The 15,802-nt window shown below is 32.0% G+C and overlaps 1 long non-coding RNA gene across 1 annotated transcript; it reads right to left on the reverse strand.

Annotated features, from left to right (window-relative positions):
- Nucleotides 1-913: 913 nt before the first annotated feature.
- LOC145563747 (uncharacterized) lies at nucleotides 914-4,169 on the reverse strand. Its single transcript, XR_014094591.1, has 3 exons — nucleotides 3,868-4,169; nucleotides 2,806-2,874; nucleotides 914-1,142 (listed from the first exon to the last, which is right to left on the reverse strand). It is a non-coding gene; the product is annotated as an uncharacterized LOC145563747 (long non-coding RNA).
- Between the last annotated feature and the right edge of the window lie 11,633 nt (nucleotides 4,170-15,802).

Consider the following 15,802-nt stretch of genomic DNA (forward strand, 5'->3'; position numbering starts at 1 on the left):
ATAAAACAACCATAATGTCTCTAATGTTAGTGATCCACAATAAATTAGTTTGAACCATGTTCATTTAAGAATTTGTATCAAGAGAGTGAGAGACTGATATGTATATTTTAATTGTCAGATATCAGACATCATTTGGCTTATATGTTTCTTTAGTTGGTTGATATATTTATTTTGTTGGCTGATATGTATATTTTAATTGTCGGCTTATATCTTTCATTTTGTTGGCTGATATGTTTATTTTATTGGCTTATCTGTTGCTTTTGTTTGCTGATTTCATCCTTTTATTGGCTGAGATGCTTCATTTGTTGGCTGATATGTTCCTTATGTTGACTTATTTGTACCTTTTGTTTGCTGATTTCATCATTTTGTTGGCTGATATGCTTCTTTTGTTGGCTGATATGTTCCTTCATCCTTCCGAGAAAGTAGTTAAGTTGCTTCCTACTGATAATTGCAAACACTACAACAAATTGACTTTTGTGCCACGGGTAAAATCGTGGCACAAGATTAAAATTCCCATGGCTATGCAATTTAGCCATGGGAATTTAAAATTTATACCCATAGCACAAGAGGCCGTGGCTAGAAATTTGCCACAGGAAAACGAATGTCGTGGCAAATTTTGAAATTTATGCCACAAGTATTCCCGTGGCAAAGAAATTCTCTTGCCACAAACACTAATGTGGCTAACAAATTATTTGCCACAAATTCAACTGTGGCTAACAAACTTTGTTGCCACAAATATTATTGTAGCTAATAAGATTCTTTTTTCAAATTTTATTGTGGCTAATGAACAATGTTGCCATAAATATTACCGTGGCCAATAAGGCTGAAAAAAATATTGGATTTGTATTAATTAAAGTTACTGCAGATACACATACATATACACAAAAGTTAAAAATTTTAAATAATCTCTGCTTATAATACTCTAAAAACTAGATTATTACAATCTATAATTATGTTCGTGTTCTCTACTTTATTTAAACCTAATAATCTGTTGTGCTGAAATTGATAAGGCAAGAACGCATCAATTTGTTGCTGCTGTGCAGAGTGTCAAACCATTCTCGGGGATCTCATATGTGAGCATTTTAGTGAAACATGATATGTTGTTGGATGACATTGAGCCCTTCTGATTTGTCTATAAAGTCCTATAACATCAAACCAAAAAAGCGTTAGCCCATCCGAATAACAATTGTAGCTCTTAAAGCAAACAACAACTATGCAAGGAAATTATAACTAAGACAACAACCTCTATAGCAAGAGGCCGACAGCAAAAGATGTAGCATCAACATAGACTACATCAGCAATCAACATAGACTACATCAGCAACAATAGCTGCAGTGGCTAGTCTGGCTGCATTAGGAGTGACAATGTCATGCATTCGGAATAATTGTTCTGTAATAAAGTGAGAAGCAATAAAATCACTATTATAAGTCTGACTCAAGCAGCAGCAATAGGGGAAGACTGCAGGGTAGCAAGCAGCGAAGGGGCAAAGGCAGTAGCAGCTAGTAGGGGGGTGGGGGAGATACTAGAGCAGCAGGCAAGGGAGGTGGAAAGGCAAAATAGTAGCCAGCAGGGGGAAAGACAAAAATGAAAAAGAATTAGATTACACTCCAAGACTCAAAGTGAAACTAAACTCTACTAATCACAGGACAAAAAGTCTCCCTTATTTTGTAGCAAATGTTCGTCAACATTAACAATAATATATACAGACCAAGATATATATATGTATCTGTAAAATAAACTCAGCACTAACAAAGCTCAAATGACAATCTATAAGACATTGGGGCATAATCATAAAGCTGCAATATATAAGACAACAAAGTAAAACAACATTACAACACTGGAACACAGGAGAAAAAATTTATAAAGCAAGTAGTCCTGTAACTTTCATAGATTTCTTAATCTCATTTAGGGTCCTTAGAATTTATTGATACGGGAGATGCATGCAATACTGCAATGACAGTTATTTAGATTGTAGCATAATAATTAAGTTGTAATACGTCATAACAAGAAGTATCAAATGAAACAAACTGTGTTGGAACAATGCCAGTTCTTTTATCTGTCAACCTGTAAAGATGTAATATCATTCATCATCACTAAACCCAGAAAAGTGTAGTAGGTCAACATGTACAGATACACAATATATATAGCTATATCTCTATTTTTTTTTTTTTTTTTTTTTGAGGAAAATGTCCTTTACAATCTTAATGGAAAGTGAATTGCCTATAGTGAATTCGTGAATTTAAATTGAATGAAAAATAATAATTATATGTACGAGTAAACATGCATATAATTCAATAAATGTCCTGCATCTTTATATTTAGAGTAAAAGAAACAATAGATTAGCAAAGAAGGTGAACTCACTGGAAAACTTCTAACTATAGTGGCCAATCTTGTTTATCCTACTTTTTATTAACAAATTGAAAAACACAAATATATTAAAGAAATCTGAAACAAAGATGCAATTTTGGTACTCTATAATACTCCACGCAAATCTTAATATCTTAACATCATAATTATACAACATTACAAAGGTAATGCAAATTTAAAGAGAGGTACAAACTTTACAAGGGATTGTGACAGATAGATGAGGCTTAATATCAGGCTCAATAATCTTTTTCTTTATATTAGATTTCTTTAATGGTCTCAATATCTCAATATAAGATATAATCCTTATTAACAGAATTGAGTGCAAAGGCACTATTGATCAAGTAGTTGGTGCTAAAAGAGCAATTAGCATTAATATCAATCATGGATTTAATGAATTGTTAGCACAGGTCTCTATCTAACAAGAGGACAGTAAGTTACCCTGATACGGTGCAACATTACGTTGGAGTTGAGCAGCACCAGAATGGGGAATTTGAGGATTCCATGGCCCTAATAATTCCGTGTAAATAACAATAAATTATTTTCATGCTGAATTCAACAATTTAACTAAACAGTTAGCTTGATAGCTTAAGAGCATGAAGCAAAACAATTATTTGACAGGATTAAATGTCTCAACATATCCAAGTTCATCCATTTACTAGTGAAGTCAACAATTAATTAATGGGATTAATGCATGATGAATGCAAAAGAAACTAACTATATACTTCATAAGGATATCGCTTTCCATTGTACAACCTTTCCAGAAAGAACATCCTTTCTTATACAACAAAGTACCCCATGATAAGCTTACATGATAAACGTTTTTTACCCCCTACATACCAATAAATTTTACTATCTCAAACCAAAAAAGCAGAAAACAATCACTTTGATTGTAAGATTTGCAACTTTGGAGGAAACATTCGTAGAAAGTGTATACAAACCATCACAAATTCTAAATAAACAAGTCAACTTCATAGCAATTCAAGCCTATGACTATGAGTATATGACACTAGACAAATTAAAAAAAATTCAACCTTTGAATTCCATATTCACAATGCATCAGTATAACAGGAGGACCCTAATTCAACAAGAATGCGAAAAAACAATCGAATAAATACGAGCTGCAACAGATGATAAACCAAATAACTTAAACCATTACTGTGATTTAGCAATAGAAATTTTATCCCTTCTTTTTGCAAGTAGAAAACATCAATAAAAAAAAAAAAATAACAACCCGATAATAATAACTAATAAGCTAAACTTTAAGCTCATAATTCATACCCACCCAAATTCCAATTTTCATCAATAACATCAAAATTTCAGTAACATTAAAAAAAATAGCAAACTTGTAAAAAAATTTACACCAATTTAATATAAAACACAGAAATAATACTAAATCAAATATAATTTATAAATTTTCCAACATCTCTAATCCCCAATTTATCAATACCCAATTAAACCCATTTTGAAAAACTAATCAAAAAATACGAAAAAAAAGTTTACCTTGAGAAGAGGGTGAAACTTGAGGTATAGGGGAGAAAGACCGCTGTTTATCAGTGGAGTAAGCGGCCATAGGATCGATGTGATATTCAAATCGCGGCATGAGAAATAGAAAAATAAACAACTAACCTCTAATTTGTATTATGTTTAATATTCTACTATGTACGAATTAGTGCCTATGGTATTTTAAATATCTTCAGGTTTAAAAGTAAAGAAAAACAAAGTAATATGGGCAAATTCATTGAATCTAATTTAATCGTCAAGTAAATATATATTCCTAGTAAAGTTTATTGTAAGTTATGATATCCTCCTTTTCCCTTGCATGAGTATATCTAGCTACAAAAATTTTATAATGTAGCAAAAAATCGTGGCATGAGTATATGCTTGTAACGAGAAAAATTACTTGTGACAACAGTATTATAACTTTACCACCAAAAAATAAAAAACACTACTCGTGACACAAATGTTAAGTTTGCACGGGAAAAGAGCGACTCGTGGCACAAATGTAAAGTTTGCCACGGAAAAAGCGCAATTCGTGGCACAAGTGTGATATTTGCCATGGGAAAATAAAAACCCGTGGCATAAATAATTCTTCTTATTTAGGTTTGTATCATAGTTCATTTTAACCGTGGCTAAATGAAATTTTTCCACGAATTTAGAATTCCCGTGGCATAATTCGTAGCACAAGTGGTGATTTGTTGTAGTGAAAGATAGTCTTGATAAGGGGTGTGAAGTTTGTATGCGTGCAAAACATCCTAGAGATAAGTTTCCTTTGATTGATAATAAAGCGTCTAGAATATTTGAGAAAGTTCATTGTGATTTATGGGGTCCATATCGTCATGTTTCGTCGTGCGAAGCTAGCTAGCTCGTTATTTTTTGACAATCGTTGATTATTATTCTAGAGCAGTGTGGATATATTTGTTGATTGATAAAACTAAGGTGTTTCTTATGTTTTTGTCGTTTGTTACTATGGTAGATAGACAATTTTCCCAGACAATTAAAGTTGTGCAAAGTGACATTGATACCGAGTTTAATTGGTTGCTTGATTTTTTTGTTGGCTTATATTTCACTCTTGTTGGCTGATATGTTAATCTTGTTGGCTGATAGGTTTCTTCTGATGACTGATACGTTTTAATTAATATCTCATATGTCCTAATATTGACTGATATCATACATCAATTGGATGATACGTATATTTTGATGGACGATGTGCCTTAATTGTTAGCTTATATGATACTACTATTTTAGTATTTTTATTCCTTGTCTCTCCTCTTTCCCCCCTCTTCCTCTCTTTCATTCTCACGCCACCACACCCAACAAGGCAACAACCCACACCCTAACCCACGACCCTAACCAACCAACCACCACGTACCCTAACCAACCAACCACCACGTACCTTAACCTCACGCCACCTGCCACCACCCTAACCCACGACCACCATCGACCCCTTCGATCAATACTCTGTTTTTTGTCATATTGAAACACCAATTCGACAATATGGGTTTCGAAATTGACAGTCCGACCACCCTCGCCTTGCTATTTTTTAAACCGCCCTGATTTTTGGGTACCCTGTACCGTGGGTGAGAAAGAACATGTCCAAAGTAGGCCTTGGTCATGCCGCTTCCAAATTTCAAGTTTACGGATTTTTATGTGAAGAGACATTATAGAATGTATAAATCAATCCTAAAATTCAACTATTAATTTAAACTTTTAGTTTTGATTGAGTTGGTCCTCTAAACACTACCCATAAATAATATTACATCATATGTCGGCCTAATCCTATGCGGGTTGCCATTAGCAAAATGCCAAGAATAAACTCTCGCTCGTTATCCCTTTAACACCGTCCATTATGTCCAACTCCATCTTAAATTTGTGGAATACGGACAAGATAGGCTATTACCCTCTAGGAGAAGGAATCTCGTTATAACTACGGCGAACGATTCTTTAATTTTTTGTTTGTTTTCATATGCTTCGTATTCCTTAGTGTTATTTTGTGGTTGCAAATATACTTGAAGAAATACATGCTTTAGTGCTTGTTGATGTCACAACAAACATGAATAATTTGGACTAATAGATTTGTGATTTCACAACAAACATGAATAATTTGGAGTAATAGATAATTGTGATTTCTAAATTCTGACGAGAGTACAACGTAAGACTTGGTTGGCAACTTGCAATATTATCATACTGCATGAGTCACGCTATTCAACGTAAATGTTTTTGGTTACACCTGTTTTCATTAGCCGTGTGTGTGGCTTCGTTTCCCAACAACTGACCACAATTTTCGATCACAATACTTAGGGAACCCTTTGTTTTACAGAGTACTGACCAAGTATTTTTTATTTGTTGTGAATTTATTTCCCTTTTGCTTATTAATTAGGATATGTATTACATTCGTAAAGAGTTAAAAAAAAATATAAACAATATACGAAATATTTGATAATTACAAATAAAAACGACTTTAACATGATTTCACATAACTCTATTTTAAAGTATATATTACTCTTCTTACAAAAAAAAAAAAAAAGGTACAAGAATATATTATTGTTAAAGTATTTTATTCTATTAATTGTTAAATTGAATTTTAAATGTGACTAAAAAAAACAATATTATCTCCGTCCCTTATTTACATGTCTATTTTTAACATTTATTACTCATATAATAAAGAGAAATAAACATGTAAATAAGAGACAAAGGGAGTACAAAGTAAGAGTTAATTCTCTTCACCATAATTATTTTTAATAAAGTGAAATTATTTTTATTAAAATGAAATTATTTTTGCTGAATAGATTTTAATTTTAATGATAAAATTTAATTTTTTTAATTTTTTATTTTATTTGTTCTTTAATGTTATTGATTTTTCTTAGTTAATTTTTTTTAAAAAACTTTATATTCCGTATATATATATATATATATATATATATATATATATATATATATATATATATATATATATATATATATATATATATATATATATATATATATATATATATATAGGGTCGGGATCCGGTGAGAACCACCCTTTATGTGAGAACCACCACCAATGTGAGAACCAATACCAACCATTAGATTATATGAAATTCAACAGCTGAGATTAAAATACAAAACCCACCCAAACCCAAACCCAACATCAACCATAACCTCTTTCTTTCTCCAGAAAAAATTACCCAGCTTATTTCTCTCTCTCCTAAGTTGAAGGTGGAACATCAATGGCTTGAAGCTTTAAGGATCAATACTTTCTCTCTCCTCTTGTTCACTTATACATAATTTTGGTAAGTAATTTTTGAATATCTTGCCCTTAGTTCTGGTTTTTCATTATAATTTTCGAATAGAATTATCTCAATTTAGTATTTTCATCAAAATTTTCGAATTTGATGTTCTAATTATCAAATTTTAGTGTTCTGGAAAATTTCGAATTTGAATGCTCTTATTTTGGTTATTTAAGTTTGACATTATGATTATTGCTAGATTTTTTGAGTTGAGAGTTCTTAATTTAGGATTTTCATTATCAAATTATCAATAATTGAGGTTTGTTCGTACTTTTAACTTTGAATTGCATGTTAATCTGAATGTTCAAAATATTTTGATTTTACATCTCTGAAAATTTTGGAATTGCATGTTAATTTTCAAATTGAATTACATGTTAATTTTCGAATTGCATTAATCGAATTGAATGTTTAATTGCATCAATTCTTTGATTGAATTGAATGAATTATTTAGGTTTGATTAATTTGATAGAGATTTTAGTGATTGTAATGATGTCAGATTAAACTTATGATAAAAAATGTTCTGAAATTTCCAATTGAATGCTCTTATTATGTTGTTAGTAGGTTTTTATTTTCAATTGAATGTTGTTATTATGTTCTTATTTTCAATCAAATTTAAAATGAGCAAATAAATTAAAATGAGCAAACCTAAATATGTATAATAGAACATTTAAAATGAGGTAACTACAATTAAAATGAGCAAATATTAATGACATTCACAAGTAATTCAAGGATCTATAAGTACTCAGTATACAGAATATGCACAACAATACATTTTTCTTTTCCAAATATAGGAGCAAAAATAATTAAAATGAGCAAATATAATCAAAATGAGCAAACATATTATGAGTTCCTTGGTCTACTTGCCTACGTACAAGCCCCACCCCTTTCTTCTTGGTCTGTTTCCTGCACACTACACACCCTTCTTCCACTTCCCTGAACAAACCTATCCCCCCTGCACACTACAATTTTCTCCCACTTCCTTGAACAAACCAATCCCCCCTTCTAATTTTAGATTCTAAAATTATTGTGTATGTATGTGTGTGTGTGTGTGTGTGTGTGTGAGTGTGAGTGAGTGTAACAGTGTGTTTGTGTGTGAGTGTGAGTGTGAGTGTGAGTGAGTGTAAGAGTTTATGTATGTGGGCATTGAATTGCATGTTCATTTGACAAATGAGCATTGAATTATTTGCTCATTTGACAAATGAGCAAAGAATTGTATGCTTATTTCACAAATGAGCATTGAGTTATTTGCTTCTACGCACAAGCTCCACCCCCTTCTTCTTGGTCTGTTTCCTGCACACCAACCACACTCCCTTCTTCTACTTCCCTACACAAACCTATCAATCCTTCAAGGTGATAATTGAATACCACTTGGAACAACATGAGTGGTTAGGTTATATGTACAAGATAAGAGACAAGTGGATTCCGGCCTATTTCAGAGATGTGTTCCTTGGAGGAATAATGCGTACAACATCAAGATCCGAAAGTGAAAACAACTTTTTCTGCTCCTTTATCAATCCTCATGTGTCACTTGTTGAGTTTTACTTGAGATATGAAGCTGCAATTGATGCCCAGAGACACACTCAAGGTCAGAATGATAATGATTCAAAGCACAAATATCTTGAGTGAAAAACACCACTAGGGATAGAAAATTATGCCTCACATTTAAAATGAGGAAATAAATTTAAAATGAGCAAACCTAAATATGTGTTATAATATAGAAAAAAAAATAATGAGCAAACATAATTAAAATGAGCAATTTGAACATTCAGCGATCACAATGGTGATGTGAATGGTGTGTTGATTGCCTCAGGCTTTGTCAAGTTGTGTGAAGAATATGGTATTTACAATGCAAGAGTTTCTGGAGCAAAACCTCAGCTTGATGTTCGGTCAGCAGCTAGATGGGTACCTCCGCCTAGTAATGTAGTCAAGATGAATGTTGATGCTCATATGATGAGTGGTGTAGGGGTGAGTTTGGGGGTGGTTATAAGGTATGCAGAGGGGGCTTTACTGCTTGTTGCTATAAAGAAGACCACCAATTGCTGGCAGCCGAATCAGGCAGAAGCTGCTGCTGCTAGATTTGGTGTGGAGTTGGCTGTGCGGATGGGCTACAATTGAGTGGTGTTGGAATGTGGTGCTATTGATGTAGTGCGTGCTGTCAAGAAGAAGGTCATTGGTGCTGCTCCTATTTTTTTGATGTTTGATGATATTGTAAGGATGTCAAATGCTTTTATTTCTTTCGATTGCATTAATGTTAGAAGAGCGGGAAATACTTTGCTCATTTATCAAATGAGCAATAATTCTTTGTTCATTTTGTCAAATGAGCGAAAATTCCTTGTTCATTTATCAAATGAGCAAACAATTCTTTGCTCATTTATGAGATGAGCAAACAAATCTTTGCTCATTTATCAAATGAGCAACAATTCTTTGTTCATTTTTTCAAATGAGCAAACAATTCTTGTTCATTTATCAAATGATCAACATATGGTTAAAAATTTATAACATAGAAAAATAATTTAAAACATGTGATAAAACCTATTAGCTCAATTGGTAGAGCACTATGCAAATGCATAGGGGATGTAGGTTCAATTCCTACATAGGTTATCTCTATAAAAAAAAATTAATTAAAAAAAAAAAAAAAAAAACAAATTCGCACTAAATTATACGAGCAAAAAATTGGTTTGAAATGATTTATAATCATATAAACTTTGTTACAACTAAACTCTCATACAAACTTGTGTCTCAACAGTACATTAAATAAATGAACCTACGTGGGATTCGAACCCACATCTTTTGTGCATTTACACAATGCTCTACCCGTTGAGCTAGTAGGCTAATGTATTCAAAACACCAACAACAACAAAAATTATTTAAAAATGAAATGTGAAAGACTTACATTATATTTTCTTCAAACCTAAATCCCACTTTTGCAAACCCATGCCTCATCATTGCAACTCCACGATGCAAATGATCATCATCTGAAGACTTCCAGGGAATATTAAGCACAACATACTCTGAAGACTTCCAGGGAATATTAAGCACAACGTACTCCATATACTTTATCTCTTTCGACAAAATGACACTTTGAATACTTCCTTCACCAACCATAAACACATGAAAATGCGCTTTTCTGAAAATTAACACATCAAATTAAAATAAGAATGAGCAAATAGTTAGTTGCTCATTTGTCAAATGAGCCAATACTTAATTGCTAATTTAACAAATGAGCAAGCACTTAGTTGCTCATTTGTTAAATGAGCAAATAGTTAGTTGCTCATTTGTAAAATGAGCAAATAATTAGTTGCTCATTTGTCAAATGAGCAAACATTTCTTTAATCAACAAGCATTTCTTTGCTCATTTGTGAAATGAGTAACCATTAGTTTGCTCATTTGTCAAATAAGCAAATAATTAGTTACTCATTTGTAAAATAAGCAAACGTTTCTTTGATCATTTGGGAAATGAGCAATCAACTTTTTGATCATTTGGGAAATGAGCAATCAATATTTTACTCATTTAACAAGTGAGCAAATAATTAGTTGCTCATTTGTCAAATGAGCAAATTAGTTGCTAATTTCACAAATGAGCAAAAACTTAGTTGCTCATTTGTGAAATGAGCAAATAGTTAGTTGCTCATTTGTCAAATGAGCAAACATTTCTTTAATCATTCATTAAATCAACAAGTATTTCTTTGCTCATATGTGAAATGAGCAATCAATTATTTGCTCACTTGATAAATGAGCAAATATTTCTTTACTCATTTATGAAGATGTTACATGTTCTGTGTCTGCAACACTCATACAGATGAAAGATCAATTATGATTTCAGCCACTTCTATCACTAATGAAACACAAATATGCATAGAGCAGCATTACCAAATCATGCTAGAGAACAGGTTAGCACTATATGCAAGCATCCCCAAAATTTAGTCCTAATTGACCAATTACCATGCAAGCATAGTAGGTAAGGTGTAGTATGTAATTGCTGGGGATTGGAAAATGATGATAGCAAGTAATTTCTATCTCATTTATCAAATGAGCAAGTAATTTCTTGCTCATTTAGCAAATAATCAAAAAGTTAATTGCTCATTTCTTAAATGAGCAAAGAATTACTTGCTCATTTGTGAAATGAGCAAACATTTCTTTGTTCATTTATGAAATGATCAAGTAATTCTTTAATCATTTGCTGTCTATAAGTCTGTTTGGCCACAAAGTGCAATTCAATCTTGCCCAAGCTTAGCTGAGTTACAAGTTAGTGATGACATAGACAAAAATCCAAAAACGTTAATCCGATTAAATTGATAAAACTCGTAGAAGGCTATGACTTCAAATCTTAAGTAATGGTGATAGAAAATGATGATTGTCAATTCCTCCTAGAGTCATTGTAACAACTCCAAGCTACCCTAAAATGGAAGATGACCTGAACATGAACAATACACTCTTCTATACCCATATTCTAATTATGTACAAAGTAAAACGGAACAAGGGCATAACAACAGTTACAAGGGCTATATTGGTCCAATAAGCTTTCTTAAGCATGACATATAATTAATGAGGTGTTCGATCAGCAAACATCATAGGTAATAAAAAAAAGAAAAAAAAAAAAAGAAAAAAAAGAATATCCATAGCTAGTAAAATCATCTAACCTGTCTTAAAGCTTGATGTATAATATCATCAATTATAAACGGCCTTAGCATCCACATTTTGCAGTAGCTATCCAATTCATTGGTGGATGATTTTAGATTCAATAAGAACATAAGTTGCCATACTAAAATGAAAAGCAATATATAAAGACGAAGTTTGTAGTCCTATATAAAACATCACAAATATTCATCGATTATCAATCGACTAGCAATTTCTCTCTATTATCATCAATGTCATCCCTACAAGTTACGAGTACAAATTTACTTTCAATGTGGTTCATTAGACCTCACAATCTTACGCATAACATTTTTCAACTCCAACCAAAACAACTTCATATCCAAGCACAAACTACCAAGGGCATAACAAAAGTTACAAGGGCTATATTGGTCCAATAAGCTTTCTTATCAATTTTGACAGCCAAGTGGATAATAAACTTAACTTTATTGGATGAAAACATCTCATGGTGCTCAAATCTTGGGATACAGAACATGCTTCAGTAACAAGCTAGCAGACACTCTTTTACTGCCTACCCTCACAAAGCTACTCATGAATCCATATTACTGCTCCTGCTCTAGACTTAGTGATATGCTCGGGTTCTAGCTTATTATCTTAGCCTCATCTAATTAGTATCAACTGCAATTCATTAGCCTCATCTAATCGCTTGGTCTCGGAATCATGTACTAATGGGAACCGAATATTAAAAAATACAAACCTTATAACAGCAGTGAGTAAAACCAAACACTCATTTCATTCCTACTGTCTAGCCAAGTTATCACAGCCAACAAAACTGAATATCATACTTCTAGTAGCAAAAAGTATGTGAAATTACTCAAATAAAGCTAAACACAAAGTATTTTACTAAGCAACAAACAGAAAATGAGCAAGTAAATATAAAATGAAAAAATAAAAATAAAATGAGCAGAAACACATACATTGTATTTTTTTGAAGAACATTTGCATTTGCAGAATCCATAGCAATTACTTCTAGGTTTCCAAAAAAAAACAAAGAAAATGTAAGATAATTATTCAAATGAAGCAAAATTAAAACTAAAAGCAACTAATAATTACTCAAATATAAATCGAATAGAAATCACCTGGAAAAAAATCGAACAGAAATTGAACCGAAAATCGGCAAAAAAATTGACGAAAACCTTAATCAATATAATGAAGATTTCAATTGACGAAAACCTTAAGTAATCAAACTAAAATCAACGAAAATCACCTTGACAAAGAATCAATGAAGTTTGAAGAAGAATTGATGAAGAATTAAAGCAAATACCAGTAAGAAAGGGAGTAGAGAAATTGAAGGAGGAGAGAGAAAATGGCGCATCGAATGAAGGAGGAGAGAGAAAACGCTGAAAAATTGATTTTGAAATTATGTTTGATTGGGATTAATTGTGGCCGTTGGATGTAATTGATCCAACGGTTATAATGAGTCCTCACATATAATATTGTCCTCACATAAGGGATGTGGTCTCATATGATCCTATTTCTATATATATATATATATATATATATATATATATATATATTATGTGAAGAGATCTAGATCTATCCCTAAAGAGAAAGGACTTTTTTTAGTCTTGAATTTCAGGATAGGCCCTGCCCAACACTCAAAGTAAGAAACATATCCAGTTATCCATGGGGGTTTCCTTTTAAAAAAAACCATCAACCAAAATAGACAAAATATGTAATAAATGTACTTCGTATGTAGTTCGTCGAACTTGATTACATAATATAATAATTATTACTATAACAATACCATTATAGTTACTGAAATTAAAAAAAAAAAATGCCACGAACGTGAGTCGAGAGCCACAACTTTTCGTTGTAGTTCGTGTAATTCGCATGCATAATAGACAAAAATAAACTACTAAAATAGTTGTCCAGGGGATTTGTCTATCTCAACCAATACTTCAACTTGTATATATTTAGTCCAAAATCGTTCATTTGTTGGCTCATTCATCTTTCTTGTTATCTTGTTACATGCAAATTAAACACTACTACTATACGATTAAAAAAAAAAACCGTACATAAAAAGGCTAGGCTACTACACGCACGCACCATTACCCGAGGGTGAAATGAATGAGTGTGACCAAGGTAAGTACATGGACTTAGGTGTGACGACCGCCTCTCAAGACGAGGTTGATGAGATTGGAGTTAGTCGTCATGTACCTGAATCTGAAACGGCTTGGATACTACCATCATCGTCAATTAATAGTTTGTTAGGGTTACCAGAAATGACATTGCAACCTAGCATATCCTCAGAAGTTGAGCTGTTGGACGAGTTTGCTGAACAACCACCCCAAGATGAAAAGAAAAAGAGTCGTGATGTTGAACAAGAAGACGCTCAGAGTGAAGCAGATACCTCTCGCTTCTGTCAAGTAATAATATTTTCAAATTTATTAGTTATTCATTATTATGTCACGTTTAGTTTATTTACATTAATTAATACTCGTACTTGTACTATAGACTCCAATCCCTCCCCTCGGTTCCTATATATGATATACATACTTATAATTAAAGTGATGGGATGGAGTAGATGCATCATATGCGTGTATAATTAGGAGAAACATACCATATTATATGAAATCTTATTAGATATGTAAATACATAGTATCTTTTGGTCCTACTCGTATTAAATTGAGATCTAAGAAAAAAATTGTTAATCAGCTTTAAATATATTTATTCCCAACAATATGCAAGGAAAAAACAATAGAGAGGAAGATCGAAAGGAAAATTACATATAAAAATAAGGAATTTTTAGCATTATGTTATTTATTTTTTTTTTTAAATTTTTATCCCTCAATTTAAACACATACTTGTATAAAGAAAAGTTTACTAATATAATGAGTGGAAGGATTTGAGCCTATGAACTATCATGTAGATATAGACTCACAAAATCTCAATTTTAATCACTACTAGGCCAAAATTAAATCTCATTTATTTTTTAAATTAAAATTTTAAATAATATGCATTGAAATGTTATTATTTAAAATAAGTTTAGATCGAAATAATTATCATTCAGCAATGCATAATTTTCTTGAAGCTTAAACATAGCAATTATAACTAATACTCCGTATTATTTAATGTAAATTAAAGTGCAATTAATAATTTTTGTCCTAAATAATTAATTAGGGTGCAGTCATGGAGCATAATTGCTCGAAAGGTCAAAGGACTGATCAGATAAAACGTACCAGAACAGCCGAAGTTCATAATACATCTGAGAGGGTAAGAAACTTTTTTTGGTTACAAACTTTGACTTTTATATATGATCCTATATTCCTATGTTAGTCCGTTCTACGTAGAGGTGTCAAAACCGAACTGATCCGAAAAAAATTATCCGTTTTGAAATGTAATCGATCCGATTTGATCCGAGAAATTTAAGATCTAAACCCAAACTGTAACCAAATTGAACTCAACTCGAATCCGAACTTGACCCGATCTGAACTTAACCCGACACCGATTTGATCCGACCTAAACTCAACCCGAATCCGATTTGACCCGACCTGAACTCAAACCGAACCGATTTGATCCGACCCGAGCTCAGTCCGATCCGATCCGAAATTGACCCGACAAATAACCGATCTAATCCGATCTGTTTTGACCCGAATTGATATTAACCAGACCCGATTTTAACTCAATTTGATTTTTATCTGATCCAAATTTAACTCGGCCGTAATTAATTATTGATGACCTTTTTATTCATGTTCTCATAATACTCTGTGCTATATTTACTAATTATTAGTAAGTTAACATTTTTTTATTACAAAGACATAATCCAGAGTAACAAGTTTATTTCATGTATATACCAATTATATAAAATTACTTTCTAAGCTTTATGTTCGTCTCGTCTAAAATTTGCTACAAATAATTTGTAATACTTGAACATTAAAACCTTTTCTTTCAAATCGATAAAAAATATGATACATGAATGACTTGATATTGACCGAATAATAAGGTAAAAACTCAATAATAACTCCAGTTTAAAAATAACCTTATTTGGATATGAATTGGGTTAACTCGAT

This window comes from Chenopodium album, chromosome 10 (genome assembly GCF_948465745.1).
Source record: "Chenopodium album chromosome 10, dcCheAlbu1.1, whole genome shotgun sequence".
Classification (NCBI taxonomy): domain Eukaryota; kingdom Viridiplantae; phylum Streptophyta; class Magnoliopsida; order Caryophyllales; family Amaranthaceae; genus Chenopodium; species Chenopodium album.